The following is a 26665-nucleotide window of genomic DNA, read 5'->3' as shown; positions in this document are numbered from 1 at the left end:
AGGTTTAATGATTAGGCTGGAAACACACAGACAGAGGAGAAGTTTATAATGTATCAGTGATATAGCCCAGAGATACAGAGACATTACTTTTATGGTCACCGGCCCTTCCACGTGGGTAGAATACACTGTCTCATATACTAATATTTTCCTATTCCCACACAGCACAATAAGCGGTCACACCAGAAATAACACCGTTGTACACAGGGTATGGCAGTACCATAAATCAAGATTTGAACAGAGAGGGGCACCCCCAACAAAGAAAAGTAAAATATAAGCCTCGGCTTATATTTGGGTCGGCTTATACTCGAGTATATACGGTAACTTATTAATAATAATAATAATAATACATTTTATTTATATAGCGCCAACATATTCCGCAGCGCTGTACAATTTATAGGGTTCAGATACAGACAGACATACATAACAAAGAACGTCATTTCACACAATGGGACTGAGGGCCCTGCTCAAAAGAGCTTACAATCTATGAGGTAGAGGGGGTGACACAAGAGGTAGCAGGGGCGGCATTGCTTATACAGTGTTCAGACAATTTTGTGCATTAGGAATTGTGATAGGCTAGTCTGAAAAGATGCGTCTTTAGTTTGCGTTTGAAACTGTAGAAGTTGGGAGTTAATCTTATTGTCTGGGGTAGAGCATTCCAGAGAAGTGGTGCAGCTCGGGAGAAGTCTTGTATACGAGCGTGGGAGGTTCTGATAATAGAGGATGGAAGTGTTAGATCATTGAGTGAGCGGAGAACACGGGTTGGGCGGTAGACAGAGATGAGGGAAGAAATGTAGGGAGGTGCAGCATTATGGAGAGCCTTGTGGATGAGAGTAATAACTTTATATTTTATTCTATAATGAATAGGCAGCCAGTGTAGTGACTGGCACAGACCAGAGGCATCGCTGTAGTGACCGGCACAGACCGGAGGCCTCGCTGTAGTGACCGGCGCGGACCGGAGGCCTCGCTGTAGTGACCGGCACGGACCTGAGGCCTCGCTGTAGTGACCGGCACAGACCAGAGGCATCGCTGTAGCGTCTAGCCTGATAGATGAGCCTGGCTGCTGCATTCAGAATAGATTGTAGAGGGGAGAGTTTAGTGAGGGGAAGACCGATTAGTAAGGAGTTACAGTAGTCAAGGCGAGAATGAATCAGAGAGACAGTAAGTGTCTTTAGTGTATCTCTGGTAAGGAAAGGTCGTATTCTGGAGATGTTTTTGAGGTGGAGGTGACATGAACGTGCGAGTGATTCAATATGAGGGGTGAAGGAAAGGTCTGTGTCAAATATGACCCCGAGGCAGCGGGCATGCTGCCTAGGAGTTATAGTAAGGCCTGAGACTGCAATGGATATATCAGGGACAGATCTGTTAGATGGTGGAAACAGTAGTAGTTCAGTCTTAGAGAGATTTAGTGACAGATAGAGCGAGGACATGATATTAGAGACAGCAGAGAGACAGTCACTGGTGTTCTGTATGAGTGCAGGGGTGATGTCATGGGAAGATGTGTATAATTGGGTGTCATCAGCATAAAGATGGTACCTGAAGCCAAATCTGGCGATGGTTTGTCCAATGGGGGCTGTGTAGAGAGAAAAGAGCAGGGGGCCGAGGACCGAGCCCTGAGGAACCCCAACAGCAAGGGAAAGAGGGGAGGAAACAGAGCCCGCAAATGATACACTGAAAGTGCGGTCTGAGAGATAAGAGGAGAACCAGGAGAGCGCAGTGTCCATGAGGCCGACTGAGCGGAGCATAGTGAGGAGAAGTTGATGGTCAACAGTGTCAAAAGCTGCAGAGAGGTCCAGAAGAATAAGAAGAGAGAAGTCACCATTGGATTTAGCCTTTAGTAGATCATTAGAGACTTTTGTGAGAGCTGTTTCAGTAGAGTGCAGAGCGCGGAAACCAGATTGTAAGGGGTCAAGCAGAGAGTTAGCAGAGAGATAACAAATTAACCGAGAATAAACCAGGCGTTCCAAAAGTTTAGAGATGAAGGGGAGGTTAGAGACGGGTCGATAGTTAGCAGCACAGGATGGGTCCAGGGAGGGTTTTTTCAGTAGCGGGGTTATAACAGCATGCTTGAAGGAGGATGGGAAGATTCCAGAAGAGAGAGAGAGGTTAAATATTTTAGTAAGGTAAGTAGTGACAGCAGGGGACAGAGATTGGAGAAGGTGTGAGGGGAAGGGGTCACTACTGCAGGTTGTGGGGCGAGATGAAGAAAGTAGCTGGGAGACTTCCTCTTCTGTAACAGGTTCAAAAGATGAGAATGGACAGTCTGTAGTGCGGCTGGTGAGGGGATCAGTACTATCGTAGGTGTGGGAGTCAATGCCACCTGGGGCTTGGGCAGTAATTTCCTGACGGATCTTATCAATTTTATCATGGAAATACATGGCCAGGTCATCAGCACTAAGGTCTGTGAATGGCGTCTGTTCCTTGGGTGTGAGTAAGGAGTGAAAGGTTTCAAAAAGCCTTTTAGGGTTGCTGGAGAGAGAAGAGATGAGGGCGGTGAAATAGTCTTGTTTGGCAAGGTAAAGGGCAGAGCTATAAGTTTTAAGCATGGAGGAAATCTGCAGGTGAGCGTGATTTTCGCCAGAGACGTTCGGCACACCTAGAGCATCGCTGGAGAAATCGTGTCTGTGGCGTGTGCCAGGGTTGCTGCCTCCTATGTGGGACTTTACGAGTGGAGGGGGGAGCAACCTCATCCAATGCATTTTTGAGGGTTTCATTATAGTGACTGGTGGCCAGATTGGGACAGGAGATTGAAGAGATGGGGGACAGGGAGGACTGTAGAGTATCTGAGAGGTGCTGGGTGTCAATAGCACGCAAGTTCCTATATGTGTGATGGGTAGGGGCGTCTTGTGAAGGGGAGAGAGCACTGATGGTGAGAGATAGAAGGTTGTGGTCAGAGAGCGGCAGAGAAGAGTTAGAAAATTTAGAGACTGTGAGGAGTCGATGGAAGACTAGATCAATCGTGTTACCATCTAGATGTGTGGCGGAAGAAGAACATTGTGAGAGACCAAGAGAAGTGGTTAATGAGAGAAACTGTGAGGCAGCCGAGGAGTGAGGGGGGGCAATAGGGATGTTAAAGTCACCCATGATGAGGGTAGGAATGTCACTGGATAAAAAGTGGGGAAGCCAAGAAGCAAAGTGGTCCAAAAATTGGTAGGGTGAGCCAGGTGGATGGTAGATCACGGCTACACGTAAGGAGAGTGGGCGGAAAAGTCTGATAGCATGGACTTCAAATGAGGAGAATGTGAGTGAGGGGACCGGGGGAATGGACTGAAAAATGCACTGCAGTGACAGAAGTAATCCTACCCCACCACCCTGCCTATTATCAGGCCTAGAGGTGTGAGCGAATTGTAGGCCACCATGAGACAGAGCAGCAGGGGAGGCCGTATCTGACTGCTGGATCCAAGTCTCAGTAAGGGCGAGCAGGCCAAGGGATTTGCTAAGGAATAAGTCATTAATGTATTCTAGTTTGTTACACACTGAGCTGGCGTTCCAGAGAGAGCAGTTAAAAGAGACGGGAGAGATGAGGGGAAGGAACACGGTAAATATTGATGAGGTTTGTAGGCCTTCTATGTGTGCAGGGAGAAGAGTTAGTGAAGGAAGGAGGGCCAGGGTTAGGAGAGATGTCCCCAGCAGCTAGGAGGAGCAGAATGGACAGAGACAGAAGGTGGTTCAGGGATTTATGTGGGCGCTTATGTTTGGTGTCACTGCTAAAAGAAGTAAAGGGGTGATTACAGAGTGTGAAAAGTGTGTGAGAGCTGTACATGGGAGAAGGAAGAAGAGAGGGACTGATATGGATGGTGTGTGCTGGTGGTAGAGATGGAGGAGAGATCTGCAGGAAGCCAATGGCTAAGATAGTAAGAGACAGTGCAGCTACAGGATACCATGTGGTAAAACTTGTTGTTTTAGGTTGAAATTTACCTGGTGTTCTGCCATGGTTAGCCTGTTCCGTGCCCTGTTTAAGTGCCATGTATAAGTGCACTTTGGTTAATCTGCAAGTGCCATGTATAAGTGCACGTTGGTTAATCTGCAAGTGCCATGTATAAGTGCACGTTGGTTAATCTGCAAGTGCCATGTATAAGTGCACTTTGGTTAATCTGCACTTCGGTTAAGATGCAATTTGGTTAAGATGCATGCTGCAGATGAGATGCCCCCGCATATGAGATGCACCCCATAAGCTATATCTACTTATATAGGAAAGCACAGCTTCAGACTAGCACTAATTTAAGTCGTTAACTAATTAATCTACAAACTGTGACACATGAGGAGACTGGCAGTGTGGATCCAAGTAAACACTTGGCCAGAAACAGCAATAAAATCAGTGAGGATCAAAAGACTGACACTAGTGCAGATAAGAAGACATGGAAGTGCAAAAAATATACAGCCTGGATGAAATGCTAGGATATAGTTCAGTAATCAGGCAGAGGTGAAATACAGAGGTGAAATACAGGATTATATACCATTGAATATTACAGCAGATGATCGAAGGGAGAATTCAGACAGCAAAGCAGTGTCCCTAAAACCTCATGAGAGGCCTCCCAGTGTAAATACTAGAACCTCACAATAACTCAATATGCCCGGGGGGATGGGGGGAGGCTATATATAGTGAAGACCACCTGACTGACTAAATAGATGAATTAGGAATATCTATATAACCATACCCCCTAAAGATCTCTCATTGTAGATGAAAATGAACTCTATCCCTTGTTTGGTCCCCGTAAATACATTTCTGAATGTTGCCACGCTCTAGTTATAATATGCCAGGGAGCCGCCGCCCACTCCCGCTGCACTGCTATGTCGGTCAGACATATGATAGACAGCAGTGCAGCTACATCCATGCAGTAGGCATACACCGTCATGTAGCAACCCGGGAATCTGATGTACAAGCTCAGCGAGAGGACACTCAAGGAACAAAGAACTGGGGATTAGAAATATATTGCTAACATAGACGCTCTCAACCCGTTTCGCTACTCTTGTAGATCCTCAGGAGAGTATACGGATTTTTAAGAGAAGGAGAGATGAAGATTTGGTTAAAACCGCAGTTCCTGGGACCTCTGTGGTAGGTCCCAGTACTTGTGTAATGTCCGACCATTGTGAGCAACTTACTAATATACTGTAATAAGCCCATTATCCTGCACTGAGCAGTGTCGCCCCCTGGTGTAATACACTAATACCAGCGCCCTGCATTATATCCCAGCACTTGGCTTAGGTAACGGTCACATACACAGTGTTGGACGGGTCTGGTCGCGCGTTCCTTCATCTGTGGCCATGTTGGGACTCTGCTGCTGTGTAACAAGGAGCCTGGACTATATACAAGGGTGCGGTGATGATGGGTATATAGCAGTATATTAGTAAGGGGTCTGGACTATACACATGGGTGCGGTGATGATGGGTATATAGCAGTATATTAGTAAGGAGCCTGGACTATACACAAGGGTGCGATGATGGATGATGGGTATATAGCGGTATATTAGTAAGGAGCCTGGACTATACACAAGGGTGCGGTGATGGATGATGGGTATATAGCGGTATATTAGTAAGGGGCCTGGACTATACACAAGGGTGCGGTGATGATGGGTATATAGCAGTATATTAGTAAGGGGTCTGGACTATACACAAGGGTGCGGTGATGATGGGTATATAGCGGTATATTAGTAAGGAGCCTGGACTATACACAAGGGTGCGGTGATGATGGGTATATAGCAGTATATTAGTAAGGGGTCTGGACTATACACAAGGGTGCGGTGATGATGGGTATATAGCAGTATATTAGTAAGGAGCCTGGACTATACACATGGGTGCGGTGATGATGGGTATATAGCAGTATATTAGTAAGGGGCCTGGACTATACACAGGGGTGCGGTGATCATGGGTATATAGCGGTATATTAGTAAGGGGCCTGGACTATACACAAGGGTGCGGTGATGATGGGTATATAGTGGTATATTAGTAAGGGGTCTGGACTATACACAAGGGTGCGGTGATGATGGGTATATAGCGGTATATTAGTAAGGGGCCTGGACTATACACAGGGGTGCGGTGATGATGGGTATATAGCGGTATATTAGTAAGGGGTCTGGACTATACACAAGGGTGCGGTGATGATGGGTATATAGCAGTATATTAGTAAGGGGTCTGGACTATACACAAGGGTGCGGTGATGATGGGTATATAGCGGTATATTAGTAAGGGGCCTGGACTATACACAAGAGTGCGGTGATGATGGGTATATAGCAGTATATTAGTAAGGGGTCTGGACTATACACAAGGGTGCGGTGATGATGGGTATATAGCGGTATATTAGTAAGGGGCCTGGACTATACACAGGGGTGCGGTGATGATGGGTATATAGCGGTATATTAGTAAGGGGCCTGGACTATACACAAGAGTGCGGTGATGATGGGTATATAGCAGTATATTAGTAAGGGGCCTGGACTATACACAGGGGTGCGGTGATGATGGGTATATAGCGGTATATTAGTAAGGGGCCTGGACTATACACAAGAGTGCGGTGATGATGGGTATATAGCAGTATATTAGTAAGGGGCCTGGACTATACACAAGGGTGCGGTGATGATGGGTATATAGCAGTATATTAGTAAGGGGCCTGGACTATACACAAGGGTGCGGTGATGATGGGTATATAGCGGTATATTAGTAAGGGGCCTGGACTATACACACGGGTGCGGTGATGATGGGTATACAGCGGTATATCAGTAAGGGGCCTGGACTATACACAAGGGGGCGGTGATGATGGGTATATAGCGGTATATTAGTAAGGGGCCTGGACTATACACAAGGGTGCGGTGATGATGGGTATATAGCGGTATATTAGTAAGGGGTCTGGACTATACACAAGGGTGCGGTGATGATGGGTATATAGCGGTATATTAGTAAGGGGCCTGGACTATACACAAGGGTGCGGTGATGATGGGTATATAGCGGTATATTAGTAAGGGGTCTGGACTATACACAAGGGTGCGGTGATGATGGGTATATAGCAGTATATTAGTAAGGGGCCTGGACTATACACAAGGGTGCGGTGATGATGGGTATATAGCAGTATATTAGTAAGGGGCCTGGACTATACACAGGGGTGCGGTGATGATGGGTATATAGCAGTATATTAGTAAGGGGCCTGGACTATACACAGGGGTGCGGTGATGATGGGTATATAGCGGTATATTAGTAAGGGGCCTGGACTATACACAAGAGTGCGGTGATGATGGGTATATAGCAGTATATTAGTAAGGGGCCTGGACTATACACAAGGGTGCGGTGATGATGGGTATATAGCGGTATATTAGTAAGGGGCCTGGACTATACACAAGGGTGCGGTGATGATGGGTATATAGCGGTATATTAGTAAGGGGCCTGGACTATACACACGGGTGCGGTGATGATGGGTATACAGCGGTATATCAGTAAGGGGCCTGGACTATACACAAGGGGGCGGTGATGATGGGTATATAGCGGTATATCAGTAAGGGGTCTGGACTATACACAAGGGTGCGGTGATGATGGGTATATAGCGGTATATTAGTAAGGGGTCTGGACTATACACAAGGGTGCGGTGATGATGGGTATATAGCAGTATATTAGTAAGGGGCCTGGACTATACACAAGGGTGCGGTGATGATGGGTATATAGCAGTATATTAGTAAGGGTTCTGGACTATACACAGGGGTGCGGTGATGATGGGTATATAGCAGTATATTAGTAAGGAGCCTGGACTATACACAAGGGTGCGGTGATGATGGGTATATAGCAGTATATTAGTAAGGAGCCTGGACTATACACAGGGGTGCGGTGATGATGGGTATATAGCAGTATATTAGTAAGGAGCCTGGACTATACACAAGGGGGCGGTGATGATGGGTATATAGCAGTATATTAGTAAGGGGCCTGGACTATACACAAGGGTGCGGTGATGATGGGTATATAGCGGTATATTAGTAAGGGGCCTGGACTATACACACGGGTGCGGTGATGATGGGTATATAGCGGTATATTAGTAAGGGGCCTGGACTATACACACGGGTGCGGTGATGATGGGTATATAGCAGTATATTAGTAAGGGGCCTGGACTATACACAGGGGTGCGGTGATGATGGGTATATAGCAGTATATTAGTAAGGGGCCTGGACTATACACAAGGGTGCGGTGATGATGGGTATATAGCAGTATATTAGTAAGGGGCCTAGACTATACACAAGGGTGCGGTGATGATGGGTATATAGCAGTATATTAGTAAGGGGCCTAGACTATACACAGGGGTGCGGTGATGATGGGTATATAGCAGTATATTAGTAAGGGGCCTAGACTATACACAGGGGTGCGGTGATGATGGGTATATAGCAGTATATTAGTAAGGGGCCTGGACTATACACAGGGGTGCGGTGATGATGGGTATATAGCAGTATATTAGTAAGGGGCCTAGACTATACACAGGGGTGCGGTGATGATGGGTATATAGCAGTATATTAGTAAGGGGCCTAGACTATACACAGGGGTGCGGTGATGATGGGTATATAGCAGTATATTAGTAAGGGGCCTAGACTATACACAGGGGTGCGGTGATGATGGGTATATAGCAGTATATTAGTAAGGGGCCTGGACTATACACAGGGGTGCGGTGATGATGGGTATATAGCAGTATATTAGTAAGGGGCCTAGACTATACACAGGGGTGCGGTGATGATGGGTATATAGCAGTATATTAGTAAGGGGCCTGGACTATACACAAGGGGGCGGTGATGATGGGTATATAGCAGTATATTAGTAAGGGGCCTGGACTATACACAAGGGTGCGGTGATGATGGGTATATAGCAGTATATTAGTAAGGGGCCTGTACTATACACAAGGGTGCGGTGATGATGGGTATATAGCAGTATATTAGTAAGGGGCCTGGACTATACACACGGGTGCGGTGATGATGGGTATATAGCAGTATATTAGTAAGAGCCTGGACTATACACAAGGGTGCGGTGATGGATGATGGGTATATAGCAGTATATGAGTAAGGGGCCTGGACTATACACAGGGGTGTGGTGATGATGGGTATATAGCAGTATATTAGTAAGGGGTCTGGACTATACACAAGGGTGCGGTGATGATGGGTATATAGCAGTATATTAGTAAGGGGTCTGGACTATACACAAGGGGGCGGTGATGATGGGTATATAGCGGTATATTAGTAAGAGCCTGGACTATACACAAGGGTGCGGTGATGATGGGTATATAGCAGTATATTAGTAAGGGGTCTGGACTATACACAAGGGTGCGGTGATGATGGGTATATAGCAGTATATTAGTAAGGGGCCTGGACTATACACAAGGGGGCGGTGATGATGGGTATATAGCAGTATATTAGTAAGGGGCCTGGACTATACACAAGGGTGCGGTGATGATGGGTATATAGCGGTATATTAGTAAGGGGCCTGGACTATACACAAGGGGGCGGTGATGATGGGTATATAGCGGTATATTAGTAAGGGGCCTGGACTATACACAAGGGGGCGGTGATGTTGGATATATAGCAGTATATTAGTAAGGGGCCTGGACTATACACAAGGGTGCGGTGATGATGGGTATATAGCGGTATATTAGTAAGGGGCCTGGACTATACACAAGGGTGCGGTGATGATGGGTATATAGCAGTATATTAGTAAGGGGCCTGGACTATACACAAGGGTGCGGTGATGATGGGTATATAGCAGTATATTAGTAAGGAGCCTGGACTATACACAAGGGTGCGGTGATGATGGGTATATAGCGGTATATTAGTAAGGGGCCTGGACTATACACAGGGGTGCGGTGATGATGGGTATATAGCAGTATATTAGTAAGGAGCCTGGACTATACACAAGGGGGCGGTGATGATGGGTATATAGCGGTATATTAGTAAGGGGCCTGGACTATACACAAGGGTGCGGTGATGATGGGTATATAGCAGTATATTAGTAAGGGGCCTGGACTATACACAGGGGTGCGGTGATGATGGGTATATAGCAGTATATTAGTAAGGAGCCTGGACTATACACAAGGGTGCGGTGATGATGGGTATATAGCAGTATATTAGTAAGGGGCCTGGACTATACACAAGGGGGCGGTGATGATGGGTATATAGCGGTATATTAGTAAGGGGCCTGGACTATACACAAGGGTGCGGTGATGGATGATGGGTATATAGCGGTATATTAGTAAGGAGCCTGGACTATACACAGGGGTGCGGTGATGATGGGTATATAGCAGTATATTAGTAAGGGGCCTGGACTATACACAAGAAGGCGGTGATGAAGGATATATAGCGGTATATTAGTAAGGGGCCTGGACTATACACAAGGGTGCAGTGATGATGGGTATATAGCAGTATATTAGTAAGGGGCCTGGACTATACACAGGGGTGCGGTGATGGATGATGGGTATATAGCGGAATATTAGTAAGGAGCCTGGACTATACACAAGGGTGTGGTGATGATGGGTATATAGCAGTATATTAGTAAGGAGCCTGGACTATACACAAGGGTGCGGTGATGATGGGTATATAGCAGTATATTAGTAAGGAGCCTGGACTATACACAGGGGTGCGGTGATGGATGATGGGTATATAGCGGAATATTAGTAAGGAGCCTGGACTATACACAAGGGTGTGGTGATGATGGGTATATAGCAGTATATTAGTAAGGAGCCTGGACTATACACAAGGGTGCGGTGATGATGGGTATATAGCGGTATATTAGTAAGGGGCCTGGACTATACACAGGGGTGCGGTGATGATGGGTATATAGCGGTATATTAGTAAGGGGCCTGGACTATACACAAGGGTGCGGTGATGATGGGTATATAGCGGTATATTAGTAAGGGGCCTGGACTATACACAAGGGTGCGGTGATGATGGGTATATAGCAGTATATTAGTAAGGGGTCTGGACTATACACAAGGGTGCGGCGATGATGGGTATATAGCAGTATATTAGTAAGGGGCCTGGACTATACACAAGGGTGCGGCGATGATGGGTATATAGCAGTATATTAGTAAGGAGCCTGGACTATACACAAGGGTGCGGCGATGATGGGTATATAGCAGTATATTAGTAAGGAGCCTGGACTATACACAAGAGTGCGGTAATGATGGGTATATAGCGGTATATTAGTAAGGGGCCTGGACTATACACAAGGGTGCGGTGATGATGGGTATATAGCAGTATATTAGTAAGGGGCCTGGACTATACACAGGGTGCGGTGATGATGGGTATATAGCAGTATATTAGTAAGGAGCCTGGACTATACACAAGGGTGCGGTGATGATGGGTATATAGCGGTATATTAGTAAGGGGCCTGGACTATACACAAGGGGGCGGTGAGAATGGGTATATAGCAGTATATTAGTAAGGAGCCTGGACTATACACAAGGGTGAGGTGATGATGGGTATATAGCGGTATATTAGTAAGGGGCCTGGACTATACACAAGGGTGAGGTGATGATGGGTATATAGCGGTATATTAGTAAGGGGCCTGGACTATACACAAGGGTGCGGTGATGATGGGTATATAGCGGTATATTAGTAAGGGGCCTGGACTATACACAAGGGGGCGGTGATGATGGGTATATAGCGGTATATTAGTAAGGAGCCTGGACTATACACAAGGGTGCGGTAATGATGGGTATATAGCGGTATATTAGTAAGGGGCCTGGATTATACACAAGGGTGCGGTGATGATGGGTATATAGCAGTATATTAGTAAGGAGCCTGGACTATACACAAGGGGGCGGTGATGATGGGTATATAGCAGTATATTAGTAAGGGGTCTGGACTATACACAAGGGGGCGGTGATGATGGGTATATAGCAGTATATTAGTAAGGAACCTGGACTATACACAGGGGTGCGGTAATGATAGGTATATACCTCTGTATTCTCAGGACTGCCTGGAGGAGAATGTCCCAGACAGTCAGCAGGTAGATGGCGCTATTGTCAGACCATAAAGTGACTGAACCAGAGATATTACATTATTTCTTCCCTGTTTAGGGTGAAGATCTGATGGTTATTAAGGTTGAGGTTAAAGAAGAAGCAAAAGACGAGACGGATTCCTGGACTGATCAGCAGTGTAAGGAGCGGAGACTTTCTCCTCTAGATACTACTACTCCCATCATCTCCTCATCACATGGCAATCTATCCCATCACTGTGTGTTTCCTACAGATGGAGCCATTGCCAGAAATCAGGGAGAAGATGTGACTGATATTAAAGCGGAGGCTGAAGAAGAGAGGATGAGGGGCCATCACCTGTGTAAGAGGGAAGTGGAGGAGGAGATTCCAGGAGGTGTTACCACAGGTACGGAGTCATGAATGGAGAAGGAGAAGTCCCAGGTTTCTTCAGGTCGGTTCCCCCTTAGAGCTCCAGTCCAGTAACTGAGGATGATGTGGAGTAATGTTAATCATTGGAAGGTTCACCATATAATATCGGTGCAGGCTTTCTTGTAGACTGGAGCAGGAGCGTCTCCATCCCGCCATTAGTCCTAGTGAATACATTGGGGGAAGTCTCTCTTATTCTCCTTGGAGATCCTACAGATTACTAGGAATAATTTGTTGCGGTTCTTCCCCGGGGACAATCCCTTGGGGTCGGAGGGTCAGAAAGGGCTGAGGATTATCTAGAACTGAATATCGTCCCCGGTCACAATAAGCTGAGAAGGAAATTACAAGTCTGGTGAGGGCGGCGACTACAAGGACAGACAAGATGGCGCCATCTAGAATGGTGAGGTCACCACAACTGGTTTATGTGTTCGGGGCCGCACCGCTCCGGATCATGTGAATGAAACAATAAACATCATCTTCTCTCGGGTCCTTGTGATTCCAGGTGACGGCTCAATGTAGAATCCTGATGTATCTAATAAAGGGATTGGCCGCTGTATTATACCTCCTATATATGTGCTGTATACACTGTGAGCCCTTACTAATATACTGCTATATACCCATCATCACCGCCCCCTTGTATATAGTCCAGGCCCATTTCTAATATACTGCTATATACCCATCATCACCGCACCCTTGTGTATAGTCCAGGCCCCTTACTAATATACCGCTATATACCCATCATCACCGCACCCTTGTGTATAGTCCAGACCCCTTACTAATATACTGCTATATACCCATCACCGCACCCTTGTGTATAGTCCAGGCCCCTTACTAATATACTGCTATATACCCATCACCGCACCCTTGTGTATAGTCCAGGCCCCTTACTAATATACTGCTATATACACATCATCACCGCACCCTTGTGTATAGTCCAGGCCCCTTACTAATATACTGCTATATACACATCATCACCGCACCCCTGTGTATAGTCCAGGCCCCTTACTAATATACCGCTATATACCCATCATCACCGCACCCCTGTGTATAGTCCAGGCCGCTTACTAATATACCGCTATATACCCATCATCACCGCACCCTTGTGTATAGTCCAGGCCCCTTACTAATATACCGCTATATACCCATCATCACCGCACCCTTGTGTATAGTCCAGGCCCCTTACTAATATACTGCTATATACCCATCATCCATCACCGCACCCTTGTGTATAGTCCAGGCCCCTTACTAATATACTGCTATATACCCATCATCACCGCACCCTTGTGTATAGTCCAGGCCCCTTACTAATATACTGCTATATACCCATCATCACCGCACCCTTGTGTATAGTCCAGGCCCCTTACTAATATACTGCTATATACCCATCATCACCGCACCCTTGTGTATAGTCCAGGCCCCTTACTAATATACTGCTATATACCCATCATCACCGCACCCTTGTGTATAGTCCAGGCCCCTTACTAATATACCGCTATATACCCATCATCACCGCACCCCTGTGTATAGTCCAGGCTCTTACTAATATACCGCTATATACCCATCATCACCGCACCCCTGTGTATAGTCCAGGCTCTTACTAATATACCGCTATATACCCATCATCACCGCACCCTTGTGTATAGTCCAGGCCCCTTACTAATATACTGCTATATACCCATCATCACCGCACCCCTGTGTATAGTCCAGGCCGCTTACTAATATACCGCTATATACCCATCATCACCGCACCCTTGTGTATAGTCCAGGCCCCTTACTAATATACCGCTATATACCCATCATCACCGCACCCTTGTGTATAGTCCAGGCCCCTTACTAATATACTGCTATATACCCATCATCCATCACCGCACCCTTGTGTATAGTCCAGGCCCCTTACTAATATACTGCTATATACCCATCATCACCGCACCCTTGTGTATAGTCCAGGCCCCTTACTAATATACTGCTATATACCCATCATCACCGCACCCCTGTGTATAGTCCAGGCCCCTTACTAATATACTGCTATATACCCATCATCACCGCACCCTTGTGTATAGTCCAGACCCCTTACTAATATACTGCTATATACCCATCATCACCGCACCCCTGTGTATAGTCCAGGCCCCTTACTAATATACCGCTATATACCCATCACCGCACCCTTGTGTATAGTCCAGGCCCCTTACTAATATACTGCTATATACCCATCATCACCGCACCCTTGTGTATAGTCCAGGCCCCTTACTAATATACTGCTATATACCCATCATCACCGCACCCTTGTGTATAGTCCAGGCTCTTACTAATATACCGCTATATACCCATCATCACCGCACCCTTGTGTATAGTCCAGGCTCCTTACTAATATACTGCTATATACCCATCATCACCGCACCCTTGTGTATAGTCCAGGCCCCTTACTAATATACTGCTATATACCCATCATCACCGCACCCTAGTATATAGTCCAGACCCCTTACTAATATACTGCTATATACCCATCATCACCGCACCCTAGTATATAGTCCAGACCCCTTACTAATATACTGCTATATACCCATCATCACCGCACCCTAGTATATAGTCCAGACCCCTTACTAATATACTGCTATATACCCATCATCACCGCACCCCTGTGTATAGTCCAGACCCCTTACTAATATACCGCTATATACCCATCATCACCGCACCCTTGTGTATAGTCCAGGCCCCTTACTAATATACTGCTATATACCCATCATCCATCACCGCACCCTTGTGTATAGTCCAGGCCCCTTACTAATATACCGCTATATACCTATCATCACTGCCCCCTTGTGTATAGTCCAGGCCCCTTACTAATATACTGCTATATACCCATCATCCATCACCGCACCCTTGTGTATAGTCCAGGCTTCTTACTAATATACTGCTATATACCCATCATCACCGCACCCTTGTGTATAGTCCAGGCTCCTTACTAATATACCGCTATATACCCATCATCACCGCACCCTTGTGTATAGTCCAGGCCCCTTACTAATATATCGCTATATACCCATCATCACCGCCCCCTTGTGTATAGTCCAGGCTCCTTACTAATATACCGCTATATACTCATCACCGCACCCTTGTGTATAGTCCAGGCCCCTTACTAATATACTGCTATATACCCATCATCACCGCACCCTTGTGTATAGTCCAGGCCCCTTACTAATATATCGCTATATACCCATCATCACCGCCCCCTTGTGTATAGTCCAGGCCCCTTACTAATATACCGCTATATACCCATCACCGCACCCTTGTGTATAGTCCAGGCCCCTTACTAATATACTGCTATATACCCATCATCACCGCACCCTTGTGTATAGTCCAGGCCCCTTACTAATATACTGCTATATACCCATCATCGCCGCACCCTTGTGTATAGTCCAGGCTCTTACTAATATACTGCTATATACCCATCATCACCGCACCCTTGTGTATAGTCCAGGCTCTTACTAATATACTGCTATATACCCATCATCACCGCACCCTTGTGTATAGTCCAGGCCCCTTACTAATATACTGCTATATACCCATCATCACCGCACCCTAGTATATAGTCCAGACCCCTTACTAATATACTGCTATATACCCATCATCACCGCACCCTAGTATATAGTCCAGACCCCTTACTAATATACTGCTATATACCCATCATCACCGCACCCCTGTGTATAGTCCAGACCCCTTACTAATATACCGCTATATACCCATCATCACTGCCCCCTTGTGTATAGTCCAGGCCCCTTACTAATATACTGCTATATACCCATCATCCATCACCGCACCCTTGTGTATAGTCCAGGCCCCTTACTAATATACCGCTATATACCCATCATCACTGCCCCCTTGTGTATAGTCCAGGCCCCTTACTAATATACTGCTATATACCCATCATCCATCACCGCACCCTTGTGTATAGTCCAGGCTTCTTACTAATATACTGCTATATACCCATCATCACCGCACCCTTGTGTATAGTCCAGGCCCCTTACTAATATATCGCTATATACCCATCATCACCGCACCCTTGTGTATAGTCCAGGCTCCTTACTAATATACCGCTATATACTCATCATCACCGCACCCTTGTGTATAGTCCAGGCTCCTTACTAATATACTGCTATATACCCATCATCACCGCACCCCTGTGTATAGTCCAGGCTCCCTACTAATATACTGCTATATACCCATCATCACCGCACCCTTGTGTATAGTCCAGACCCCTTACTAATATACCGCTATATACCCATCATCACCGCACCCTTGTGTATAGTCCAGGCCCCTTACTAATATACTGCTATATACCCATCATCACCGCTCCCTTGTGTATAGTCCAGACCCCTTACTAATATACCGCTATATACCCATCATCACTGCACCCTTGTGTATAGTCCAGGCCCCTTACTAATATACCGCTATATACCCATCATCACTGCACCCTTGTGTATAGTCCAGGCCCCTTACTAATATACTGCTATATACCCATCACCGCACCCCTGTGTATAGTCCAGGCCCCTTACTAATATACTGCTATATACACATCATCACCGCACCCCTGTGTATAGTCCAGGCCCCTTACTAATATACTGCTATATACACATCATCACCGCACCCTTGTGTATAGTCCAGGCCCCTTACTAATATACTGCTATATACACATCATCACCGCACCCCTGTGTATAGTCCAGGCCCCTTACTAATATACTGCTATATACCCATCATCTCCGCACCCTTGTGTATAGTCCAGGCTCCTTACTAATATACTGCTATATACCCATCATCACCGCCCCCTTGTGTATAGTCCAGGCCCCTTACTAATATACTGCTATATACCCATCATCACCGCACCCTTGTATATAGTCCAGGCCCCTTACTAATATACTGCTATATACCCATCATCACCGCACCCCTGTGTATAGTCCAGGCCGCTTACTAATATACCGCTATATACCCATCATCACCGCACCCTTGTGTATAGTCCAGGCCCCTTACTAATATACCGCTATATACCCATCATCACCGCACCCTTGTGTATAGTCCAGGCCCCTTACTAATATACTGCTATATACCCATCATCCATCACCGCACCCTTGTGTATAGTCCAGGCCCCTTACTAATATACTGCTATATACCCATCATCACCGCACCCTTGTGTATAGTCCAGGCCCCTTACTAATATACTGCTATATACCCATCATCACCGCACCCTTGTGTATAATCCAGGCCCCTTACTAATATACTGCTATATACCCATCATCACCGCACCCTTGTGTATAGTCCAGGCCCCTTACTAATATACTGCTATATACCCATCATCACCGCACCCTTGTGTATAGTCCAGGCCCCTTACTAATATACCGCTATATACCCATCATCACCGCACCCCTGTGTATAGTCCAGGCTCTTACTAATATACCGCTATATACCCATCATCACCGCACCCCTGTGTATAGTCCAGGCTCTTACTAATATACCGCTATATACCCATCATCACCGCACCCTTGTGTATAGTCCAGGCCCCTTACTAATATACTGCTATATACCCATCATCACCGCACCCCTGTGTATAGTCCAGGCCGCTTACTAATATACCGCTATATACCCATCATCACCGCACCCTTGTGTATAGTCCAGGCCCCTTACTAATATACCGCTATATACCCATCATCACCGCACCCTTGTGTATAGTCCAGGCCCCTTACTAATATACCGCTATATACCCATCATCCATCACCGCACCCTTGTGTATAGTCCAGGCCCCTTACTAATATACTGCTATATACCCATCATCACCGCACCCCTGTGTATAGTCCAGGCCCCTTACTAATATACTGCTATATACCCATCACCGCACCCTTGTGTATAGTACAGGCCCCTTACTAATATACTGCTATATACTCATCATCACCGCACCCCTGTGTATAGTCCAGGCCCCTTACTAATATACTGCTATATACCCATCATCACCGCCCCCTTGTGTATAGTCCAGGCCCCTTACTAATATACCGCTATATACCCATCATCACCGCACCCTAGTATATAGTCCAGACCCCTTACTAATATACTGCTATATACCCATCATCACCGCACCCTAGTATATAGTCCAGACCCCTTACTAATATACTGCTATATACCCATCATCACCGCACCCTAGTATATAGTCCAGACCCCTTACTAATATACTGCTATATACCCATCATCACCGCACCCCTGTGTATAGTCCAGACCCCTTACTAATATACCGCTATATACCCATCATCACTGCCCCCTTGTGTATAGTCCAGGCCCCTTACTAATATACTGCTATATACCCATCATCCATCACCGCACCCTTGTGTATAGTCCAGGCCCCTTACTAATATACCGCTATATACCCATCATCACTGCCCCCTTGTGTATAGTCCAGGCCCCTTACTAATATACTGCTATATACCCATCATCCATCACCGCACCCTTGTGTATAGTCCAGGCTTCTTACTAATATACTGCTATATACCCATCATCACCGCACCCTTGTGTATAGTCCAGGCTCCTTACTAATATACCGCTATATACCCATCATCACCGCACCCTTGTGTATAGTCCAGGCCCCTTACTAATATATCGCTATATACCCATCATCACCGCCCCCTTGTGTATAGTCCAGGCTCCTTACTAATATACCGCTATATACTCATCACCGCACCCTTGTGTATAGTCCAGGCCCCTTACTAATATACTGCTATATACCCATCATCACCGCACCCTTGTGTATAGTCCAGGCCCCTTACTAATATATCGCTATATACCCATCATCACCGCCCCCTTGTGTATAGTCCAGGCCCCTTACTAATATACCGCTATATACCCATCACCGCACCCTTGTGTATAGTCCAGGCCCCTTACTAATATACTGCTATATACCCATCATCACCGCACCCTTGTGTATAGTCCAGGCTCTTACTAATATACTGCTATATACCCATCATCACCGCACCCTTGTGTATAGTCCAGGCCCCTTACTAATATACTGCTATATACCCATCATCACCGCACCCTAGTATATAGTCCAGACCCCTTACTAATATACTGCTATATACCCATCATCACCGCACCCTAGTATATAGTCCAGACCCCTTACTAATATACTGCTATATACCCATCATCACCGCACCCCTGTGTATAGTCCAGACCCCTTACTAATATACCGCTATATACCCATCATCACTGCCCCCTTGTGTATAGTCCAGGCCCCTTACTAATATACTGCTATATACCCATCATCCATCACCGCACCCTTGTGTATAGTCCAGGCCCCTTACTAATATACCGCTATATACCCATCATCACTGCCCCCTTGTGTATAGTCCAGGCCCCTTACTAATATACTGCTATATACCCATCATCCATCACCGCACCCTTGTGTATAGTCCAGGCTTCTTACTAATATACCGCTATATACCCATCATCACCGCACCTTTGTGTATAGTCCAGGCCCCTTACTGATATACCGCTATATACCCATCATCACCGCACCCTTGTGTATAGTCCAGGCCCCTTACTGATATACCGCTATATACCCATCATCACCGCCCCCTTGTGTATAGTCCAGGCCCCTTACTAATATACCGCTATATACCCATCATCACCGCACCCTTGTGTATAGTCCAGGCCCCTTACTGATATACCGCTATATACCCATCATCACCGCCCCCTTGTGTATAGTCCAGGCCCCTTACTAATATACCGCTATATACCCATCATCACCGCACCTTTGTGTATAGTCCAGGCCCCTTACTGATATACCGCTATATACCCATCATCACCGCACCCTTGTGTATAGTCCAGGCCCCTTACTGATATACCGCTATATACCCATCATCACCGCCCCCTTGTGTATAGTCCAGGCCCCTTACTGATATACCGCTATATACCCATCATCACCGCACCCTTGTGTATAGTCCAGACCCCTTACTGATATACCGCTATATACCCATCATCACCGCACCTTTGTGTATAGTCCAGGCCCCTTACTGATATACCGCTATATACCCATCATCACCGCACCTTTGTGTATAGTCCAGGCCCCTTACTGATATACCGCTATATACCCATCATCACCGCACCCTTGTGTATAGTCCAGGCCCCTTACTGATATACCGCTATATACCCATCATCACCGCCCCCTTGTGTATAGTCCAGGCCCCTTACTGATATACCGCTATATACCCATCATCACCGCACCCTTGTGTATAGTCCAGGCTCCTTACTAATATACCGCTATATACCCATCATCACCGCTCCCTTGTGTATAGTCCAGACCCCTTACTAATATACCGCTATATACCCATCATCACTGCACCCTTGTGTATAGTCCAGGCCCCTTACTAATATACCGCTATATACCCATCATCACCGCACCCTTGTGTATAGTCCAGGCCCCTTACTAATATACCGCTATATACCCATCATCACCGCACCCTTGTGTATAGTCCAGACCCCTTACTAATATACCGCTATATACCCATCATCACCGCACCCTTGTGTATAGTCCAGACCCCTTACGAATATACCGCTATATACCCATCATCACCGCACCCTTGTGTATAGTCCAGACCCCTTACTAATATACCGCTATATACCCATCATCACCGCACCCTTGTGTATAGTCCAGACCCCTTACTAATATACCGCTATATACCCATCATCACCGCACCCTTGTGTATAGTCCAGGCCCCTTACTAATATACCGCTATATACCCATCATCACCGCACCCTTGTGTATAGTCCAGGCCCCTTACTAATATACCGCTATATACCCATCATCACCGCACCCTTGTGTATAGTCCAGGCCCCTTACTAATATACCGCTATATACCCATCATCACCGCACCCTTGTGTATAGTCCAGGCCCCTTACTAATATACCGCTATATACCCATCATCACCGCCCCCTTGTGTATAGTCCAGGCCCCTTACTAATATACCGCTATATACCCATCATCACCGCCCCCTTGTGTATAGTCCAGGCCCCTTACTAATATACCGCTATATACCCATCATCACCGCACCCTTGTGTATAGTCCAGGCCCCTTACTAATATACTGCTATATACCCATCATCACCGCACCCTTGTGTATAGTCCTGGCTCCTTACTAATATACCGCTATATACCCAACATCACCGCACCCTGTGTATAGTCCAGGCCCCTTACTAATATACTGCTATATACCCATCATCACCGCACCCTTGTGTGTAGTCCAGGCCCCTTACTAATATACCGCTATATACCCATCATCACCGCACCCCTGTGTATAGTCCAGGCCCCTTACTAATATACTGCTATATACCCATCATCACTGCCCCCTTGTGTATAGTCCAGGCCCCTTACTAATATACTGCTATATACCCATCATCACCGCACCCCTGTGTATAGTCCAGGCCCCTTACTAATATACCGCTATATACCCATCATCACCGCACCCTTTTGTGTAGTCCAGGCCCCTTACTAATATACCGCTATATACCCATCATCACTGCACCCTGTGTATAGTCCAGGCCCCTTACTAATATACTGCTATATACCCATCATCACTGCCCCCTTGTGTATAGTCCAGGCTCCTTACTAATATACTGCTATATACCCATCATCACCGCACCCTTGTGTATAGTCCAGGCCCCTTACTAATATACCGCTATATACCCATCATCACTGCACCCTTGTGTATAGTCCAGGCCCCTTACTAATATACTGCTATATACCCATCATCACCGCACCCTTGTGTATAGTCCAGGCTCCGTACTAATATACCGCTATATACCCATCATCACTGCACCCTTGTGTATAGTCCAGGCCCCTTACTAATATACTGCTATATACCCATCATCACCGCACCCTGTGTATAGTCCAGGCCCCTTACTAATATACCGCTATATACCCATCATCACCGCACCCTTGTGTATAGTCCAGGCCCCTTACTAATATACCGCTATATACCCATCATCACCGCACCCTTGTGTATAGTCCAGGCTCCTTACTGATATACTGCTATATACCCATCATCACCGCACCCTTGTGTATAGTCCAGGCTCCTTACTGATATACTGCTATATACCCATCATCACCGCACCCTTGTGTATAGTCCAGGCCCCTTACTAATATACCGCTATATACCCATCATCACCGCACCCTTGTGTATAGTCCAGGCCCCTTACTAATATACTGCTATATACCCATCACCGCACCCTTGTGTATAGTCCAGGCCCCTTACTAATATACTGCTATATACCCATCACCGCACCCCTGTGTATAGTCCAGGCCCCTTACTAATATACTGCTATATACCCATCATCACCGCCCCCTTGTGTATAGTCCAGGCCCCTTACTAATATACCGCTATATACCCATCATCACCGCACCCTTGTGTATAGTCCAGGCCCCTTACTAATATACTGCTATATACCCATCACCGCACCCTTGTGTATAGTCCAGGCCCCTTACTAATATACTGCTATATACCCATCATCACCGCACCCTTGTATATAGTCCAGGCCCCTTACTAATATACTGCTATATACCCATCATCACCGCACCCCTGTGTATAGTCCAGGCCCCTTACTAATATACCGCTATATACCCATCATCACCGCACCCTTGTGTATAGTCCAGGCCCCTTACTAATATACCGCTATATACCCATCATCCATCACCGCACCCTTGTGTATAGTCCAGGCCCCTTACTAATATACTGCTATATACCCATCATCACCGCACCCTTGTGTATAGTCCAGGCCCCTTACTAATATACTGCTATATACCCATCATCACCGCACCCTTGTGTATAGTCCAGGCCCCTTACTAATATACTGCTATATACCCATCATCACCGCATCCCTGTGTATAGTCCAGGCTCTTACTAATATACCGCTATATACCCATCATCACCGCACCCTTGTGTATAGTCCAGGCTCCTTACTAATATACTGCTATATACCCATCATCACCGCACCCTTGTGTATAGTCCAGGCCCCTTACTAATATACCGCTATATACCCATCATCACCGCACCCTTGTGTATAGTCCAGGCTCCTTACTAATATACCGCTATATACCCATCATCACCGCACCCTTGTGTATAGTCCAGGCCCCTTACTAATATACTGCTATATACCCATCATCACCGCACCCCTGTGTATAGTCCAGGCCCCTTACTAATATACTGCTATATACCCATCATCACCGCACCCTTGTGTATAGTCCAGGCCCCTTACTAATATACTGCTATATACCCATCATCACCGCCTTCTTGTGTATAGTCCAGGCCCCTTACTAATATACTGCTATATACCCATCATCACCGCACCCTTGTATATAGTCCAGGCTCCTTACTAATATACTGCTATATACCCATCATCACCGCACCCCTGTGTATAGTCCAGGCCCCTTACTAATATACTGCTATATACCCATCACCGCACCCTTGTGTATAGTCCAGGCCCCTTACTAATATACTGCTATATACCCATCATCACCACACCCTTGTGTATAGTCCAGGCCCCTTACTAATATACTGCTATATACCCATCATCACCGCCCCCTTGTGTATAGCCCAGGCCCCTTACTAATATACCGCTATATACCCATCATCACCGCCCCCTTGTGTATAATCCAGACCCCTTACTAATATACTGCTATATACCCATCATCACCGCACCCCTGTGTATAGTCCAGGCCCCTTACTAATATACTGCTATATACTCATCATCACCGCACCCTTGTGTATAGTCCAGGCTCCTTACTAATATACTGCTATATACCCATCATCACCGCACCCTTGTGTATAATCCAGACCCCTTACTAATATACTGCTATATACCCATCATCACCGCACCCCTGTGTATAGTCCAGGCCCCTTACTAATATACTGCTATATACCCATCACCGCACCCTTGTGTATAGTCCAGGCCCCTTACTAATATACTGCTATATACCCATCATCACCGCACCCCTGTGTATAGTCCAGGCCCCTTACTAATATACTGCTATATACCCATCATCACCGCACCCCTGTGTATAGTCCAGGCCCCTTACTAATATACTGCTATATACCCATCATCACTGCACCCTTGTGTATAGTCCAGGCCCCTTACTAATATACTGCTATATACCCATCATCACTGCACCCTTGTGTATAGTCCAGGCTCCTTACTAATATACCGCTATATACCCATCATCACCGCACCCTTGTGTATAGTCCAGGCCCCTTACTAATATACCGCTATATACCCATCACCGCACCCTTGTGTATAGTCCAGGCCCCTTACTAATATACTGCTATATACCCATCATCACCGCACCCTTGTGTATAGTCCAGGCCCCTTACTAATATACTGCTATATACCCATCATCACCGCACCCTTGTGTATAATCCAGACCCCTTACTAATATACTGCTATATACCCATCATCACCGCACCCCTGTGTATAGTCCAGGCCCCTTACTAATATACTGCTATATACCCATCACCGCACCCTTGTGTATAGTCCAGGCCCCTTACTAATATACTGCTATATACCCATCATCACCGCACCCCTGTGTATAGTCCAGGCCCCTTACTAATATACTGCTATATACCCATCATCACCGCACCCTTGTGTATAGTCCAGGCCCCTTACTAATATACTGCTATATACCCATCATCACCGCACCCCTGTGTATAGTCCAGGCCCCTTACTAATATACCGCTATATACCCATCACCGCACCCTTGTGTATAGTCCAGGCCCCTTACTAATATACTGCTATATACCCATCATCACCGCACCCTTGTGTATAGTCCAGGCCCCTTACTAATATACTGCTATATACCCATCATCACCGCACCCTTGTGTATAGTCCAGGCTCTTACTAATATACCGCTATATACCCATCATCACCGCACCCTTGTGTATAGTCCAGGCCCCTTACTAATATACTGCTATATACCCATCATCACCGCACCCTAGTATATAGTCCAGACCCCTTACTAATATACTGCTATATACCCATCATCACCGCACCCCTGTGTATAGTCCAGACCCCTTACTAATATACCGCTATATACTCATCATCACCGCACCCTTGTGTATAGTCCAGGCTCCTTACTAATATACTGCTATATACCCATCATCACTGCACCCTTGTGTATAGTCCAGGCTCCTTACTAATATACTGCTATATACCCATCATCACCGCACCCCTGTGTATAGTCCAGGCTCCTTACTAATATACTGCTATATACCCATCATCACCGCTCCCTTGTGTATAGTCCAGACCCCTTACTAATATACCGCTATATACCCATCATCACTGCACCCTTGTGTATAGTCCAGGCCCCTTACTAATATACTGCTATATACCCATCATCACCGCACCCTTGTGTATAGTCCAGACCCCTTACTAATATACCGCTATATACCCATCATCACCGCACCCCTGTGTATAGTCCAGGCCCCTTACTAATATACTGCTATATACCCATCATCACCGCCCCTTGTGTATAGTCCAGACCCCTTACTAATATACTGCTATATACCCATCATCACCGCACCCTTGTGTATAGTCCAGGCCCCTTACTGATATACTGCTATATACCCATCATCACCGCCCCCTTGTGTATAGTCCAGGCTCCTTACTAATATACCGCTATATACCCATCATCACCGCACCCTAGTATATAGTCCAGACCCCTTACTAATATACCGCTATATACCCATCATCACCGCACCCTTGTGTATAGTTCAGGCCCCTTACTAATATACCGCTATATACCCATCATCACCGCCCCCTTGTGTATAGTCCAGGCTCCTTACTAATATACCGCTATATACCCATCATCACCGCACCCTTGTGTATAGTCCAGGCTCCTTACTAATATACTGCTATATACCCATCATCACCGCACCCTAGTATATAGTCCAGACCCCTTACTAATATACTGCTATATACCCATCATCACCGCACCCTTGTGTATAGTCCAGGCCCCTTACTAATATACTGCTATATACCCATCATCACCGCACCCTTGTGTATAGTCCAGGCCCCTTACTAATATACTGCTATATACCCATCATCACCGCACCCCTGTGTATAGTCCAGGCCCCTTACTAATATACTGCTATATACCCATCATCACCGCACCCTTGTGTATAGTCCAGACCCCTTACTAATATACTGCTATATACCCATCATCACCGCACCCTTGTGTATAGTCCAGACCCCTTACTAATATACTGCTATATACCCATCATCACCGCACCCTTGTGTA

General features: G+C 46.3%; 1 protein-coding gene across 1 annotated transcript in view; it reads left to right on the top strand.

Moving 5' to 3' along the window:
• The window catches only part of LOC142198394 (uncharacterized), a 1100421-nt gene that overhangs the window by 679623 nt on the left and 394133 nt on the right, over positions 1 to 26665 (top strand). The window lies entirely within an intron of this gene.

This window comes from Leptodactylus fuscus, chromosome 3 (assembly GCF_031893055.1).
Source record: "Leptodactylus fuscus isolate aLepFus1 chromosome 3, aLepFus1.hap2, whole genome shotgun sequence".
Taxonomy (NCBI): domain Eukaryota; kingdom Metazoa; phylum Chordata; class Amphibia; order Anura; family Leptodactylidae; genus Leptodactylus; species Leptodactylus fuscus.
The sequence above is the reverse complement of the archived record's forward strand: the minus strand, read 5'-3'. Positions and strand labels throughout refer to the sequence as shown.